At 36.0% G+C, this 17,674-nt stretch overlaps 1 pseudogene; it reads left to right on the forward strand.

Moving 5' to 3' along the window:
• The first annotated feature begins 13,511 nt into the window (after positions 1-13,511).
• LOC119518239 lies at positions 13,512-14,407 on the forward strand (annotated as a pseudogene).
• Positions 14,408-17,674: the final 3,267 nt, after the last annotated feature.

A 17,674-nucleotide genomic window follows, 5' to 3' on the forward strand; every position in this document is an offset into this window, starting at 1 on the left:
AAGGGTAATAATGGAAATTATTCAAAATAAATTGTTTCCGAAAAAGTGGAAAACAAGGAATGAAGCTTGAGGCATGCAACTAGTGAATGGACCTTGAGGTCAGTATGTTGAGAGAAATAAACCAGAAACAAAAAGACCAACATTATAATGCCTCACAAATATGGACTAACTATAATGTGCAAATTCTGATGATTGAATCTGAGAGCACAGATTATCAGGAGAAGACATTGTAAAGCTCTTATAGCAGTCACATCTATTCATGAGTTGTAACAGTTATTTCTAAATTTTGAGATGTTGAGCTCTTTGTGTTATAACCTGGTCAGTCCCTAGAATTTTGGGTATCTGTGTGATACCTGAGACTCAGAACTAGAGTTTGGCAGCTATTAATGTCAGTATTATCCCATTCAGCAAATGTTGAAGCTGAAAAAGAGATCAGAATTCAATTAGAGAGATGAATGAAATGGACTTGGTTATGGCTAAGGTAAAGCAGTCTAAGGGTAAAGGATGATATTGACTGTGTTTAAAAACTTCAACTTCTGTGTGAGACCAAAGGAAGAGATACTAATTTGGCACAAAATCTATGTTTTTTGTAGCACACTATATAATTTAACTTGCATGGTCAGTTTGTACAAACACCCTATTTACATGGTAGTTTGAATAGGGAGTGAACTCTAGTTTGTTTTTAAAAGTTAATGTGAAGCTCCTCTACATCCCAGATTAATTTCAGCAGAGAATAAAAAAAAACATTTCAATTCCCCTTGAGGGACTGAGGAAAAATGTGGAAATATTAAACTTCCCCACCTGGGGAATTCCTGATATTCTCACAAGCCTTGGGGACTACCAGTTTAGAAGGCCAAGCCCTCAACTTTGGGACTTGCCCTTATGAAGCTTGTTACTGCAAAGGAGACGCTAAGCCTACTTATAATTTTGCCTAAGAATCACCCCCAGAGAACCTCTTTGGTTTCTCAGACATGACCTCTCTTTCCAGGCCCACTTGGCGGTTAAACTCACTTCACTCCCCCCCATGTGGGACATGACTCCCAGGGGTGTAAATCTCCCTGGCAACATGGGACATGACTCCCTGAGATGAGCTTGGACCCAGCATCATGGAATTGAGAAAGCCTTCTTGACCAAAAGTGGGAAAAGAAGTGAAACAAAATAAAGCTTAAGTGGCTGAGAGATTTCGAATAGAGTTGAGAGGTCATTCTGGAGGTTATTCTTATGCATAATATAGATGTTCCTTTTCAGCTTTTAGTGTATTAGGATAGCTAGAAGGAAATACCTGAAAGTGTTGGACTGCAAACCAGTAGCCTTGATTCTTGAAGACGATTGTATAAGTCTATTGCTTATATGCTGTGACCATGTAATTGTGAAAACTTTGTGGCTCATGCTGCTTTATCCTGTTTTTGGACAAATGAGAAGAAAAATAGGGGCAAAAATAAATGAATAATAGCAGGGATGGGGGCATGGGATGGTTTGGGTGTTCTTTTCTACTTTTATTTTTATTCTTATTTTTAGTTATTTTGGAGTAATGAAAATGTTCAAACATTGTGATGAATGCACAACTATACAATAATAGTGTGAACAACTGATTGTACACTTTGGATAATTGTTTGGTATGTGAATGTATCTCAATAAATTGCATTAAAAAATAAGGCAGGCAAGTTTTAGATGTAGGAATGTGATGTATCTCCATTACCTAATCTGTTAGTGAGCACCTTAAATTACCTAATCACTTTCTGTCATTGAGTAGTTTTCTTTATTTATTCACTGATGGAAGTTGGAATAATGTGTCAAATAGTTTGCTAGAGTTTACAATGTCATCTCAATGAATTAAAGCACACATACATATAGGAAATCAAAGACAAAACAGAACATAGTTTTATTGTTCTATAAAACCAAAAAGAACAGGAGATTCCATCTTTAGAAGTCATGCTTAAGCAAGGTTACATAGACAGAATTACCACATATATGGCAATGACAATGTATTACATTTATAGCACTGAATATTTTCCTAACTGTTTTCCAGAAATCTGCCAACCAATGCAGGTTTGTTGTTATTCTTTTATAAAAATTACATACCAAGGAAGGTCTTTGGGTAGATCACAGATTATTTCTCTAAACAGACCTTTGGAATGCTATTTCAAGTGCAATGGACTCCTCATAAACTTCTTTTAACAGTTTCTTTGAACTATATTCTCATAACAAACAATCAATCCAAAGTAAACCATCAATAGCTCTCAGTATCATCACACAGTTGTGCATTCATCACTACAGTCAATTATAGAACATTTTCTTTATGCCAAAAAAAAAAAAAAAACTGCAAAAAACTGTAGCCCTTATTTGACCTGTTATTGACCCTTAGCATTGGTGTGGTACATTTGTTATTATTGAGGAAAGAATATTTTCCCATCTACCACTCTATTATTAATTCCTTGTAATACTGATGTACATTTGTTCTACTTCATGAAATAATATTTTTATATTCCTACTGGTAGTCATAGTCATCATCCACCACAGGTTTCCTGTGTTATGCAGCCGAATGTTTATTCCTCTAGCTTTCCTTCTAGTGACGTACATGATTCTAAACTTCCCCTTTAAAAACAATCAGATACATAATTCAATGCTGTTAATTACACACAACAAATTGTTCTACCAACACTGCTATCCAATTCCAAACATTTTAATTGAACCTAGTTAAAAATAATGTACACATTAAGCATCCACTCCCCATATATATATGTGTGTGTATATATATACAATTTATCCATTCTCCTATTTATGAGCAATTACATTATTTCTAGTTGCTTGACAATATGAAAATCCTGCATTAAAAATCTTTGTGTACTTCTGCATTGATACTCCTGCAAGATTTCTTCTCAGGTATATACTTAACTGTAATTTCTGAGTCAAAAGAAATGAGTATCTTAAATTTACTGTGCATCACCAAATGGCTTTATCAATTTACATTCCCACCAATAGCGTGTGAGAGTTGCCTTTACTCCAAATCCTTGCCAAAACAATATATTGTCACTATCAAAATGTTTGTTAATCTGATGGATGGCAAATGCATTTTCATTTCAGTTTAAGTTTTTGAATCCTTCATTACAAATGAAGTTAAATATTTTATATGTGTGTATGTTAATTCAATATTTCTTTTCTTTCCATTGAATGTCGATACCATTGTCCACTTTTAATGTAATTGTTTTATATTTTTATGTTATCAGTTTGCATAGATCCTAATGTATTCTGAATAGCTAATAGTTTTTCAATGTTATATGCAATGTAAATAGCAACAACATTGCATTTCATTGTTTTGGTATAAAGTATTTGGTGATGCAGGAGTCTTTCATTTTATTATAGAACAAACTTATCAGTCTTCTCTCTATGGTTGTTCTTTGTTGATCTTCTATACAATATGTTTCTTATTGCTTAAAAATTCTTCTGCATTTTTTTTCCAATATTTTAAAATTTTGCTTTTTCCTGTTAAAGTCGTTATTGTTTCTGGAATTGTAAACAGTTCAATACAAAGTCTAATTTTCTTTTTTTAAGGAAAATATATTTCCATTTATTGAATAATCCATACTATTCTCAGGACATTTATAATGCAAATCCTGTCATATATCAAATTTTCATTGGTTTGTTTCTGGTTTCTTTATTCTAGGGCCAGTTTGTCAGTCCCTGCATCAATCTGTTTTTGTACGATAACTTCGTAATAAATCTAGCTTTCATGATCAGGAAGTTTAGAACAATAGAGTATTATTTTTTTAAGAATACTGAGAGAAGTTGACTTTAAAATGAATATCAATGTCTGCATTCTCCCCAGAATATATGTCCATCTCTTCTTTAGAAGGCCTAGGAAGCCAGTGCTGTCTGTTGATCTCGTGGAGGTGGCTAAGAGAATGAAAAGAAAACAATGTAATTTGCAATCTACATATATTCCTGAAGGAACCCTCTTAATTGATCACCATTACAAATATTCAATACATGTGGCTTAACATGTTTTGTGAGTTGCCATCAGATCTGTATGTTTTCATAATCCTTTTTCTTACCCAAACTGGGCCAGTTCCCAAACCTGAAGCTTCCTTATGCTGATACGGGAGTCCACAGTGAAAGTACCACTGATATGAGGCATGTATGATTTTACACTCTAGGCTTTCCAGGTAATACATTTTCTGCTGGACAATTTTCACAGCCACCCACTTCATGGCAATGTCTCACTCCAATTTGGCATTTCTTCCTGAGACACACAGTTGTAGTAGCCAATGGAGCTGAAAATTATCTTCCAAAGTGAGGAGACCCCAGCCAAGCAGAGTTTTGTTAGGGCAATGTGGTTGATTTTTCTTTTTTCAGATCTTGCTTTTATTATTTCACATACAAAAATTGAGAGAAATATGTAAAAATACCTCATGATGTTTGTGGATTTGTCTATTTCCCCTTGTAATTTTCTTTCTCTTTAAATATTAAGGATGCGTTTTTAGGTCCTTTGAAATAATTAAATTGTATTATTCTTTTTATCATTTTGTGGTTTCCATCCCTTCTTTGATAATGATGAAAATGTGTCTGTTTTCTCTGACATTGATAAATAAGCGCAGAACCTTTGTTGCTCTGGATAGTTGGTGCCAATTGTGTGTAAATCTATCCTTTTACTTTCATGCTCATTAGAATTGTTTTATTAGTGAATTTAATATTTTATTAGGAACATTGATATTATAGATATACTTTCTGCCAGCTTATATTGTGCTTTTAAAAATTTATCCCATGCTTTTTATGCCTTTTCCTTACATGAATTAAATCATTGTTTGCTAAAATTCATTTTTCTTTTTCCCTCTTCCAGTTAGTTACAAATTCTATTTTCTATTTTTACTAGATTCCCTTAATATTTTCTACACCTATCTGAATTAACTTCACTTCCATTTAATAATTACTCTTCTTTGGTGTGAATAATGCAAAGCACTTGGAATATTCTTACTCTGGTTACTTCTATTTTTATTTTATATGTTATTGTGCTGAAGTGTAGAACAAAATACTCAAATTATTATTTTTAATAGACTCTAAATGATACTATTCTGTGTATTGCATATATGATTACACTGATAATTATGTTAAATATTTATTAAGGTTAGCATTCTTTTAAATTTACCCATCTTTGTCAATGATTCTCATGACTCTCTCACTGTTCTTTTTACATCCTTCTTTTCCTTCTGGGTTTATATATCTTCTTCATGATATCCACTTTTAATTATTTTTTTGGTAAAGTCTTGTGTGACATAAATTCTGCTTTAATTTTCTGAAAAAAATGTCTCCTTTCAATTTAATACCTAAAGAAAGGTTCATTTGTCTATAAAAATCTAGACTGACAGATACTCACTTTTCAGTAGAAAGTATTATTTCATTTTCTGATTTCTATTAATTTCTTGTTCATTGAAACTGAATTACCATGCTATTTTTAGACAAAATATGTTTTTTCTCTGTTGCATGTTTTTTTTTGTTTTGTTTTTTTGCAAATTTTCGGTTTCCACTTATGTCTAGGTTGATATTTCTTATATTTTCCCTTTTCTATTTTCAGGGCCTGTATATCTAATCTCTCTGAATAAGTCATATCTCCTTTTATATGTTCTCCCAGTCTCATGTGCTTTTAATTTGTATGATTCATCAATGTTATTATTCTAACATTATTGTGTGATGGATTCATGAGTGTATTATCTTCAAGACTTTCTGCTCCATGAGGTCAAGATACATGTGTGTTTTGGGTCACTGTTTTAAAGCCAGCATTTCCTAAAAAATTTAAAATATAGATGGTTCTCAAATATTTGTTGAGTTAATAAATTGTCATTATACCCTTTTCATTATGGTTGTGTGCATACTCTATTCTCCATCACTTTCCAATGTGATCTTCCTAAACTCACAATCTAAAAGCTGATTGTGAGACAAAATACGCATGTCTCCTCCCTCTGCAATGAGGCAGCAGTTCTTGAAGGACACATGGCAACTTCGGCTTTCTCTTACCCTCCCTGTAGTGAGGGCATAGTGGGAAAAAGAAGGTAATCCCTGAACGTTTGTTAAAAATGCAAATGAATGAATGAATGAAAGGATGCATGGATGGATAGATGTCTCTATGCTCAGAGAATTTGAAGCATTTTGTGAATTTGTCACATTTCTTTGCTAAACTATCAATAATTTGATATCAAGGATTATCTCTCGGCCTCTTTGAATCCCAGCCTCACAACTTACTAGTTGTATATACCAGGACAAGCTATTTAACCTCTTTCCACTTCAGGTTCTCATCAGTAAAATGGAGATAACAGCACTAAATTCTTCACATAGTTGTGTGAGGATTAAATGGGATGACGCTTGTAAAGTACTAAGCCCAAAGTCTGGCACAAATTAAGTATTGAATGCTTATTACCTATGATTAATCACCTGTGTTTTCTTAAACACATTAGTAACTCATTCCATATCATATCATTTCAGAATGTATTTTCTGAGGGTAAGGAACTGTGCTTAATAAAACACAAAGACGCCTGAGAAGGAAAATTCTAAGATTTATTATATATTTGTTGCATTAAATGACATTTAGACATTCCTTCACTTATTCACAAATGTTTGTCGATCAATTACTATCTAATAGAATGTATGCTAGATGGGGACACCACAGATCTGGCCAGGAAGGCGTTTACAGTCTAGTGGAGGAAACAGACACACACGCTGTGACAGGGATGAGGGCAGAGTGCTGCGGCCACCTGGGGGTGGAGGTGGAAGTCAAGCCCAGTTCTGCGGAGGCAGTGAGGCTTCTTTTCAGAGACTTCAATCTGAAACTTTCTTAGTATGGAGAGCAAACTTGGATCTGTGAGAATAAGAAGGGCTGACTGGAGGGAAACTCAGGAAAGAATATTTTTAAAATGTAGAAGGAAGGAAGGATGGACTATGATTATGATATAGCACAAGGAATTGTCACTGCCTCCAACTGAGAAAGCATTCTACTCAGTGACTCTGCCCTTACTAGTTATGTGGCCCTGGGTGAGTCAAACAGTCACTATCTTTTAGTTGAACCTCAGTTTCTTTAGTGGAAATTGAGGATGGAGTACCTACCTCATATGATTATTTTGAGGAGCCAAGCATACTCCCTATGTGAAAGTACCTGACAGGAGATGCCCACCAAAGTTTCTCCTGAGTTACAGTTTCACAGTCCTCCTTTTGGCTTACATTGTCCAAAGCATCTATGCAAGAAAGGATACAGCTAAGAGCTCTGAATTTTAGGAGAGGGCATAGTTCTAGTATAAAAGAAAAGAAAACATGAAAAGCAGACCATCATCAAAATCCCAAGACGAATTTTCTTTGTGTGCCTTCCATAGAACTTTAGAATAAACTCTGGTAATTTTGAAAATACAGTTAATACACTGAGGCATTTGAGAAACATCCTGATCCCAGAGTGTTCCAATTAAACCCAAGAGGGGTGATTCATGATGTAACATTTATCTCTGCTACTCCTCAGTCCTTCTGAGATTTGCTGTAAGGAGGGAGTCTCCACCTCCTTTTTCCTGGTATAAATTCAATTACATTTTACAGATAACAGAGGCACCAGGAAAATTGCTTAATCAGAGGTTGAGAAAATAGCTGTGAATCAGATTCTAAAGTAAGTCTTTTTGTTGAATTTCTTTTGCAGAAGCTTACAGACCATATGCATTTTCCCTCTTTAGAATACTATTTTTTCTGTCTTTCAAAATGAGTGGGGCAGGGGAACATTGCCTTTTTCTCTGAAACAGAACGCACCCTTCTCTCAGTGGATGTAGGTAAAGAAGAAGAGAAAGTAAGGTCAACTATGAAAAGTAATAATTGTTTCTAAAACACTCATCTTATGCTTACTTTATGCCAGGCATTTTGGTGAACCCTTTAAATGAATTCACTATTGTATTCCTATGACATCTGTATTTCCCATTTTACAACTGCGAAAACAAATATCAAACAGGTTAAATACCTTGCCAATATCAGAAATTTGTTACTGGTGAAGCCAGATTCATTATCACTAATTGACATTGGTTTTGATTCCATGAAATTCTGATGTTCTAAATGCTAAGTTATTGAATCCATACACTTTCAAGATATTAGACCAGGACCAGCATAATTTAATCTCATTCATTTATTTCACCAAGTTTACAAGCTAAATGTTACCCAGTTTTACTCAGAGTTAGGTGATGACAGATGTGAGTACAGGCTCCTAGTCCCATTCAGGACATTTGTTCACTTTAGGGAATTCTCCCAGCACAGAGAGAAAGGTCAGGGAGTTGGGGCTATAGTGAGCCCCTGGCCATGTGCATCTGATCAGAAGGAAGCCCCAGTGGTGTGTGGAGCATTAGACAGTGCACAGCTCTAATGAGAGCTGACACAGCTCAGGGCTGCATGGATCAAAATTCACACAAGACCTTCTGCTGACTCTGAGACTCATGTCTCAGCCTGGAATAGCATCTGGGCACTCTTCCCTTCTTTCCACCATCTCTGGAGATTTGACATGATGTCCTTACCTACTTGCCTCTAAGCACCTTATCTCTTGATCTGTTAGCACATTTCTAAGTTACCATTAGAGGAGGGAAGAGAGGAGAATGAGAAGGAGATGGAGGTAGGCGCATCTAATCTCCTTTCCCTAAAGAGAAAATAATTTTCAAAACAGATGAAAAAAGCAATCAGCTTTTTTTTTTTATCTGGCATTCCCTATGTCATAGAGCTGTAGTTAACCTTGAGGTAAAACTAATTTATTTTAGTCTATTTTTTACTGTATCTGCCCATTTCCAGTAGATTAGACAACTATATTTACAAGGATTTAAAGTCACTTTAAGATTGCTTCCTTAAAGGTGAGTGATTATTATGTCTTTACTGTTCATTTCAAACACATTACTTACCTTGACCTTTGTGGGTATAAATTGACCAAGCCATGTTTTTCCCCTGCAGTCCTCTTGGAAAAATTTACTTTTGGTGCACACTATTTCCTAAAATATTTATATGCAATACTTTCTAATCTTAGTAAGAGAGTTGGAATCTCAAATACTTTCTTGAATATTTGATTATCAGAATTTGCTTTCATCATTTTGGACAATATTCTACAGGACTATCACTTGGAGTGAAAGAACCAAGAAAAGCAAACACTCCATTCACAAAACACATAAATGCATTGCTTATGAGTGGGGTTGGAGAAGGAGTTCTTACTATCTGCTCAAGAGTACAGGCTCTCTGGAGCCTCTTCATTCTTGTAAGAATGTGTGTATGTGAATTTATTTTGGTTGAGAATCCACAATTTCATTGGATGTTTCAAAGAGTTCAAGTAAAAAAAACAAGAAAAGGAAAAAAAAAAACCTTAAGAACCATTATTACATCACTGAGCAGTTGCTTAAAGATTTTCTTAATTCTGTCTTTTTTGGTTTGTTTTCAAAAATAGTATTCTCTCATTAACTTGCAATTTAAAGGCATATAAAATTTATCTGTACTGCTACTCCTTTGAGATTGTACCCTCACTTGGGCTGAAACACTTCCTTTGTAGCTTGTTTCTCCTATTGTTTTGTGGGTGTATGTGGTGGGGGAGAAGATGATCTGCTGCTGCTATATTCCCACTGTCAGCATCTGGTACCAGGCACTGCCTTCTTTGTTCATGGGTGTGAGACTTATGCAGTTGCATAGGGCCCTGTGCTTAGAAAGTTGGCTAAAGCTCTTGATTTTCTTAATATATTTTCAACAAGGGGCTCTGCATTTTTATTTTGCACTGGGCCTTATGGATTATCTAGCTAGTGTCAGTTTCAAATTCTATAATCATAGCATTCCTTGCCCAGCTGGTTTTTCCTCAATGTACTTCATCATGTAGAGGCACTCCTTGATGGGGACCAGGAAAACTGAATGTTCCTTGTTCAGAAAATGTTTACTTTTAACTCTGGCCTTGCTCAGGCAACCAGACCTGCTGCAGTTATCTCTCTGCAAACATACCCTATTCTTAACAACTTCTTACTTCCACTTTCTTTCCACTTTTCAGTGCTTCTGTTTGCTTAAATTGTATCTATTTGGAGTCTACAAAAGTTACTGAGCTTGTGAGTCAAAACTCTTTCCAGTCTCAAAGGCAGACTAAATGACATTTAATAAGTCCTCCTGTGAATGAATCTCTGAATCCCATTTCCTTTCCTGCCATTTTTTTTTTTTAAATCTGAAAAAGTCCCAGGTCCTGAACATTTTCTTCCCATTTTTCTCCATTTTGAAAACCAACACGTATTCTTTCTCTCTGGAGTTTCCTGAGTGCAAAGGAGTATGAAAAGACCTCCGAAAGCCACCTTGCTGCTATCACAGAAATAAATATGTTATTTTCATAGTATTAACTGCTAGACAATTTTTCAAGAGAAGCTAGAGCTAACCTCTTTCCTCTGTTCTTCAACGAAGACTGTTGATAGTCTTAGGAGGAAAGTCATAAGAACATGTGAAGCAGTGTTTCAATGAAATGAAATATTTTCATTTTAGGGAAACTCTCAGCTAGAATTCTCTGCATTTTTCTGCATGAATTCTGCACATACACACATATACACATATCACTAGCAGTTTCCATGGAATGATCACATGTGGTATCTTTGCACCTCCTGTATATTCTTCCTGGAAGAACTTTTCCAAGAGATCTTTATAGTTTGTTTACTTCTTCCTTCATTTTGTTGCTTAAAAAATGTCACCTGTTCAGTGAGGTCTTCCTGTTGTTCCTATTTAAAACTTCAACAATACCCTTTACTACAAACCTCATTTCCTTTAGTTTTCACCATAGCATTTACTGCCAATTGAAATATCATTTATTCATTAATTACTTGCAATGCTATCTGTCTATGCCCACTAGAATGTACACTCCAGAAGGGAGGAATTCATGAAGATTTTGTTCATTTATGTATCAACAGTGCCTAAATACACACTGTCTTGAATATTTATAAATATTTGCATTATGAATAATCACTTTGTTGTCCACAATGACATGAGAGGGATGCAGGATGCATTATTATTATGCTTGCAAGTGGAGACATGGAGTGACTTACCATCATAACTAAGCATTTAAACTGCAGAAAATGTATTGTAATCCAGGGCCCCCAACTGACCCCAAAGGTAAGCTTTGCTATTGCTTCTAAGTATGTTATTCCCTGATGTTAGAGAACAGATGATCACAGGCTATGGGTCAGCTGCACAGTTAATGTCTATGAGTATACTAGTAAGCCCTGCAGTAGAAAATGCCTATGGTTAAGGGGAAGATGGGTGACTCAACTGTGTTTTATAGGTTACAGTATTCAAGGATGCCACTGTGTTCTAGTCCTGGCTGATCTTAGTATTTCATTCCTCAAGACCTTCTGTGTCTATATATGGTATTTCCTGACAAAGTTGAAGTTTAGGGAGGCAATATATTGCAACAGCATCTAATAAAGTGGTTCTCAAATAAGATAACTTGAGTTGGTATCTCAAATCTCATGCCCACTAGCAGTGTGACCCTGGCCTTATTACCTAGTTTTTCTGTACTTCATTTCTGTCATCTGTAAAATGGGGATAATGTCAGTATCTACCTTGAGGTGATATTATGAGGATTAAAGCTGTTATTGCATGCAGTGAGCTTAGAAACTAAAACCAGTTATCTATAATGATCAGTATAGGTTAGCAATAACTATTAGGAGTTTATTCAAAAATGTTCATTAAGTTCTTACTGTCCTGGGTAATGGAGGCATTGATGCTAGTAGAGACCTAGCAACTAGCCTTCTAAAACTTAAATAAGTTTTGGGGGCTCAATATTGAATGATGTAAAAATTGGGAAGGCAGGATATAGACTTTAAGCATGAGAGAAAGGGCAAAAATCAAAGCATCTTGAAAGAAAAAAAGTTTTAGCACTAGATTGTGATGTGTGGAGAGCTTAAAAGGCTGAGGAAATAGTAATACCTCTTGATAGATACAAGCTGTGATTAATAGCTTAGATACTCAATATGTAAAAACTTAATTTATATTCTTTATTGCCACATTAAGTCATGGCTACTGACCATCCTCAAAATACTGTGTGAGACTTCATTTAAACTGAAGATGCTTTGTTCTCATATTTGATGTGCCGGTTTGAGTGTATTGTGTTCCCCAAATGCCATTATCTTTGTGGTCTTTGTAGGGGCAGACGTTTTTGGTGCTGGTTGGATTTGCTTGGAAGGTGCCCCACTCAGCTGTGGGAGATGATTTTGATGAGGTATTCCCATGGAGGTGTGGCCGCACCCATTTAGGGTGGGCCTTGATCAGTGGAGCTATATAAATGAGGTGACTCAAAGAGAGAAAAGGGAGTGCAGCTGGGAGTGATGTTTTGAAGAGAAGCAAGCTTGCTAGAGAGGAGCGTCCTGGGAGAAAGCCGTTTTGAGGCCTGAGCTTTGGAGCAGACGCCAGCTGCCTTCCCAGCTAGCAGAGGTTTTCCGGATGCCATTGGCCATCCTCTGGTGAAGGTGCCCGGTTGCTGATGTGTTGCCTTGGACACTTTGTGGCCTTAAGACTGTAACTGTGTAGCGCAATAAATCCCCGTTTTATAAAAGCCTATCCATCTCTGGTGTTTTGCATTCTGCAGCATTAGCAAACTAGAACATTTGATATACATTCATTGAACCACTATGATTGTATACATATAGATTAGAATCCTCTGGAGAATTTATTAAATGTGAAGTCTTAGTATCCCACATAAGGCTTCTGAAACAAAATATTTGTGAATTTGCTTGAAAACAAGCTTCCCAAGCAATTCCTTTGTACAAGAAGTTTCACAAAAGCCCTTTATTCTCCCAAGTGTATGACATCATGCAAAGTCCAACAGAGAGAAATAAATGAGAAAAATACTAGACATTCATTCTTTCAGACAAACACAAATTTTTCTTTCTTATTTTTAATTTAGTATATCAATATTTGCTGAGTTCTGATGGTACAATAATGAACTAGACTTTCCTTGTCATTGTATAATTGATATATTTGGAGGAGGAAGAAGGTATATTATCTCTCTATCTATCATCTATCTGTCTTATCTTTATGAGAAAGATAGAGATTTTGCTAGAAAATAGATATAGAGAAAAAAGAGTTATTCTTATGTGTGATGGGAGAAATGAGAAATGCTTCAAAAGGTGGATTCAGTGAACTAGACCTTCTCCAATATGTAGTTTGAGAGCCAAAGACAATTCTGAAGAGACAGTGGACATGTAGTTCACTTGTATGGATAGATAGTATAAGTGCAGGTAGAGGTAAAGAAATAGGCATAGCTATTGCTGTCAGTTCAGGTGAACCATAGTTAGAGGTATACAGATAAAAATTTACAAGAAATTGAATACAAAGGAAAATGAAATAACAAATTACTAGAAGCATGAAATCCGTTTATGTAATATCCAGAAAGAGATGATTTTTGATGGCATGTGCAGGATTAGAGAAAATGATTTCAATTGTCCTTAACATGAATTGTACCTATTCTTCTTTATTTCCATTTGTTTCATGAGCAAGCACAGACTCTCAGGATGCTCATTAAAAATGGCAGTACAATAACAGAATTCATTCTCCTGGGGCTTTCAGATTGCCCAGACCTCCAGCCTCTTCTCTTTGTGTTGTTTCTGGTTGTTTACTTCATCACATTCTTAGGCAACCTGGGCATGGTCATGTTGATCAGTCTGGACCCTCATCTTCAAACCCCCATGTACTTCCTCCTTGCTAACTTAGCCTTTGTGGACTTGTGCTACACCTCGAATGCAACTCCACGGATGCTGATGGCTTTCTTATCTGAGAAGAAGACCATTTCCTGTGCTGGCTGCTTTGTCCAGTGCTATGTTTTCATAGCACTCCTACTTACTGAGATCTACAAGCAGGCAGCAATGACCTATGACCGTTATGTGGCCATATGCAACCCACTGCCCTACAGTGTGAAAATGTCCAGGAGAGTATACATCTGCCTGGCCACATTTCCTTATGTCTATGGATTCTCAGATGGTCTCTTCCAAGCCATCCTGACCTTCCGCTTGACCTTCTGCAGATCCAATGCCATCAACCACTTCTACTGTGCTGACCCACCACTCATTAAGCTTTCTTGCTCTGATACTATGTCAAGGAACATGCCATGCCCATATCAGCTGGCTTCAACCTCTCCAATTCCCTCACCATCATCCTGGTGTCCTATGCCTTTATTGTTGCTGTCATCCTCAGGATCAAATCAGCTGAAGGCAGGCACAAGACTTTCTCCACCTGTGGTTCTCACATGATGGCTGTCACCCTATTTTATGGAACACTCTTCTGCTTGTATATCAGACCACCTACTGATAAGACTGTTGAGGAATCTAAAATAATAGCTGTCTTCTACACACTTGTAAGCCCTGTGCTTAATCCATTGATCTATAGTCTGCAAAACAAAGATGTAAAGTAGACATTGAAAAATAACCTCAGGCAAAATCTGTTCCCTAAGATGGCCAATAAACCATAATTCTAAACCTTTTATTCGAAAGTCTTTGCATTTTGATGCTATTTGATGTTCCCTATAGATGTGTCTCTTGCATCTCAGGTGAAAATCTAAGACCCAGGGAATAAAAAGCTGCATTTTGTCATCTAGGTTCTCACTCCCCGACATGTAATCCATGAACCTACAAGATCAACATAGCCTCAGAGCTTGCTGGAAATGCAGAATTACATTGCTACCTCAGATCTCTGTAGGCAAATTTGTATTATCAAAATGCCCAAGTGATTTTAAGCATCTTACAATTTGAGAAGCAGTGGTCTAGGTCCCAAATTCCCTACTGGTATGTCTTGGCACATTGGTGTGCACTGATTACTTACAAAGACACACAGTATGACCTTGCTTTCAGTTCAGTTCCTCAAATTTCCTTTATTCTCATTCCCAATGATTTAGAGGGGTCTTTAATAAACACATCTTCTGTGCCAGTTTGAATGTATTATGTCCCCCAGAAAAAGCCATATTCTTTGATGCAGTCTTGTGGGGCAGACATTTTGGTGCTGATTAGATTTGCATGGAAATGTGACCCACCCAACTGTAGGTGGTGACTCTGATGAGATATTTCCATGGAGGCATGGCCTCACACATTCAGGGTGGGCCTTGATCAGTGGAGCCATATAAATGGGCTGACAAACAGAAGGAACTCAGTGCAGCTGAGACTGACCTTTTGAAGAGGAGCTACAGCCAAGAGGGACACTTTGAAGAAAGCACAGGAGCTTCAGATGAGAGACAGTTTGAAGACAGCCATTGAATGCAGTCTCATGATCTGGAGAAGCTGAGAGAGGACAAATATCCCAAGTGCAACTAAGAGTGATATTTTTGAGGAACTGCAGCGTAGAGAGGAACATCCTGGGAGAAAGCCATTTTGAAACCAGAACTTTGGAGCAGATGCCAGCTGCGTGCCTTCCCAGCTAACAGAGGTTTTCCCAGACACCATTGGCCATTCTCCAGTGAAGGTACCTGATTGCTGATGTGTTACCTTGGACGCTTTATGGCCTTAAGACTGTAACTGTGTAACCAAATAAACCCCCTTTTATGAAAGCCAATCCATTTCTTGTGTTTTGCATTCTGGCAGCATTAGCAAACGAACATCTTCCTACACTCTTTCTGAGCAAAAGTAGGAGAAATGGTTCTTGCTAGTGTTTTCCTTTTCTGAAGAAAGTGCTTGTACATTGGTGTGGGGGTAGCAATGGGAAAAGTAAGGGGTCAGAAGTGAGTTTGTGAATCTAGATCAATGAGCTAGGAACTCACCTCCTCCCCCTGATGCACCAGGCTAGGCAGAACACTTTCTCTGTCACCCTCCTTTAAAAACACAGGTAAGTTGATATTAGAGAAGGACTAAACATGAAGGAAAACCGAGGATTTGAAGAAGCAATGGGTCCTAACAAATAAGAGTACCTACTTTTATTTGAATGTTGCTTTTATTCTTGATAATACTTAGTTAAGTAATATTAGTTCTGTCATTCCTGAGGATAGATTTAGGGAGATGTGCCTGTATATGTTTCATTAGAGGGCGGGTGTAGGGGGAAGGTTTTGAAATTGCTGTGGCCTCTTCAGAAACCACAAATTAGCCTTCAGGATCCGTGTTAAATTGATATTTAAAGGGTAAATAAAAGGTTTTTGTTCTCCCCCAACCACTAATCTCATCTTACTCCCTCAAAGATAATTATTTCCTAAATTCCTGTCTTGGACACTAAAGACTGTCAAACCACCATTAGAGAATGAAAGGCATAAAATTCCATAAGTAAGTAAATATATATTAAGTTGAACATAAAATAACTACTAGGAATTTCTCATTTTTTATACAAGCAACAAAAACCCTTAGACTAGTAAAAGCAACCAGGGGAGTTTATTATGAGTATACAGTATCTCTCACAGCATCCAATTAAGAGAGTGCAGCCAGATCTCATGAAATAAGTGAAATGTGGGACTCTAGGGTCATGAGAAACCTTATATATCATTTTTCATTTTCTATTCCTTGTCTACATGTTGCTACATATGTGGTATGCAATAATTGAGTCATGAACATAGGACTTCTATCCTGCAAACTTTCAAATTTCTCTTTTTAATTCTAGTAGGATACCAACATTTTTCTTTTATCTATCCCCTAAATTTACTACATGTCATCTTGGAATTAAGTAAGTTTTTACTTCTTTTCCATATTAATGATTTTTATCTATCTATCTATCTATCTATCATTATATCAGATTTTTAAAGCTCGTCTATTGGAAATTGTATCTCCTTCCATTTTATTTATTTAGATTTTGTATTTATTTCAGTATTTTTAAAGTGCATCACAGACAGCATATAGCTGGGTTTTAATTTTTTGCAGTTTGGAAATTTGTGATTTTTAATTAATGGATTATTTGCATTTAATATAATTATTGATGTGTTTGGTATGTTTATAATGTTATATTGGCATGAATTTGCCAACTTTCTATTTATTTTCTCTGTCTTTCAATTCTCATTTGTTCTTCTATTCCTCTTTTCCTTGATTTCACTTCTGACATCTTTTGAGTTAATGTAAATTTTGTTAATATTCCATTTATATCCTATTGTTTTGTAACTCTGCCACTCTTGATAATTTTGATGGTTTCTCTAAGGATTAAAATATGTATTGTTAATGTATCAGTATGTACTTATACTTTGTAACTTGCCACTTCATATTCACATGCTCTACTTCACATATCAGAGTGTAAGTATATATATTCTCCTTCCCTTTGCGTTATTGGTGTCATATATTTCACATCCCCATTCCTTATCAACCCTATATTATATTGAGGCTCTAATTGTGCTTGAAAATTCACTTCTCTGTCAAATAAATTAAAATAAGAAAAATAATAGTTTTATATGTAAAACTAAAAAAAAAACACAAATATTTACTTTGTCCAGTGTTCTTCATTCCTTCCAGTAGTTGAGAATTTCCATCAGATATCATTTTGCTATAGCATAAAAAAAACTCCCTTTTTTATTTACTATATTCAAGTCTGCTGGCAACAAATTAATTCAGCTTTCTTACTGGATGATATCTCAATTTTAGCTTCTTTCTTGATGAGTATTTTTACTGGATATAAAATTCTGTGCTGATTTATTTTTCTTTCCTAATTTTTAAAGCACTTTAATAATGTTATTCCAGAATCTTCTATCTGACATTGTTTCTATCATTTGCATAATTGTTCTCTT

This window comes from Choloepus didactylus, chromosome 21, assembly GCF_015220235.1.
Source record: "Choloepus didactylus isolate mChoDid1 chromosome 21, mChoDid1.pri, whole genome shotgun sequence".
NCBI classification, from domain to species: Eukaryota; Metazoa; Chordata; class Mammalia; order Pilosa; family Megalonychidae; genus Choloepus; species Choloepus didactylus.